At 27.5% G+C, this 749-nt stretch overlaps 1 protein-coding gene across 4 annotated transcripts in view; it reads right to left on the bottom strand.

Annotated features, from left to right (window-relative positions):
• Window positions 1-749, bottom strand: part of LOC106469144 (golgin subfamily B member 1-like) — a 50,913-nt gene that overhangs the window by 47,664 nt on the left and 2,500 nt on the right. The gene's annotated exons all lie outside the window — the stretch shown is intronic.

Below are 749 nucleotides of genomic sequence, written 5' to 3' on the forward strand. Positions count from 1 at the left end.
ATTTTTTTTGTATTTGAGTTAACTTTCCAAAGGGTCTGGTTTTGTCTTTTAAATGATTTTATTGTTAAAGCGCCTTATTTCATACTTTTCATCTTTATTGGTTACTTAATATTTTTGTCATTGCTAAAACGTTTTTATGTGATGTAAATGATAACTGACCAAACAGCACTATTGTTAAAGAGTTAGTCTGGTGTTTTTATTATAAAGAAGTGTGTTGATAAATTTGATTATAATCAGTGTTCTGTATACAAAAGGTATTACGTTATCTGAATTATTACATAAAAATAATTAGTTTTGTGAATTAATCTTTGTTAAAGTTTTATTTATTATTATTTAACAAGTGCCTGTGCTATTCTAACATGTTTCATTTACAACTGAGTATTGTTAAAGTGTATTTCAATGTATAATGTTGTCTATATTGCATGAAAATGTTTTTATAGGGGTGAGTGAATGTTATAACACTCCTTGACCAATGCATGTTTGTAAATTTTCTTGGTTTTAAAATTAAGATTAATATCAGGTTGAAGGGAAAACCTGAAATAATAGGGGAAGGAAGAGTGTGGTATGTAAACATACCTTGCATTAATAAAGGATTTTTTTAAGTTTGATATTTGTGCAGATATATTCAGTTTCCACACAACACATTGGTCAAGATAGTCATTAAGTTACTTTCTCGCTAGCTATCTATTTTTTGTTATTCACCTAGAGTAGCACACCTGTAGACAATTCTGTACATTTAATTAAGTTAT

The sequence above is a fragment of the Limulus polyphemus genome, unplaced genomic scaffold, assembly GCF_000517525.1.
Source record: "Limulus polyphemus unplaced genomic scaffold, Limulus_polyphemus-2.1.2 Scaffold3324, whole genome shotgun sequence".
In the NCBI taxonomy this organism is placed as follows: Eukaryota; Metazoa; Arthropoda; class Merostomata; order Xiphosura; family Limulidae; genus Limulus; species Limulus polyphemus.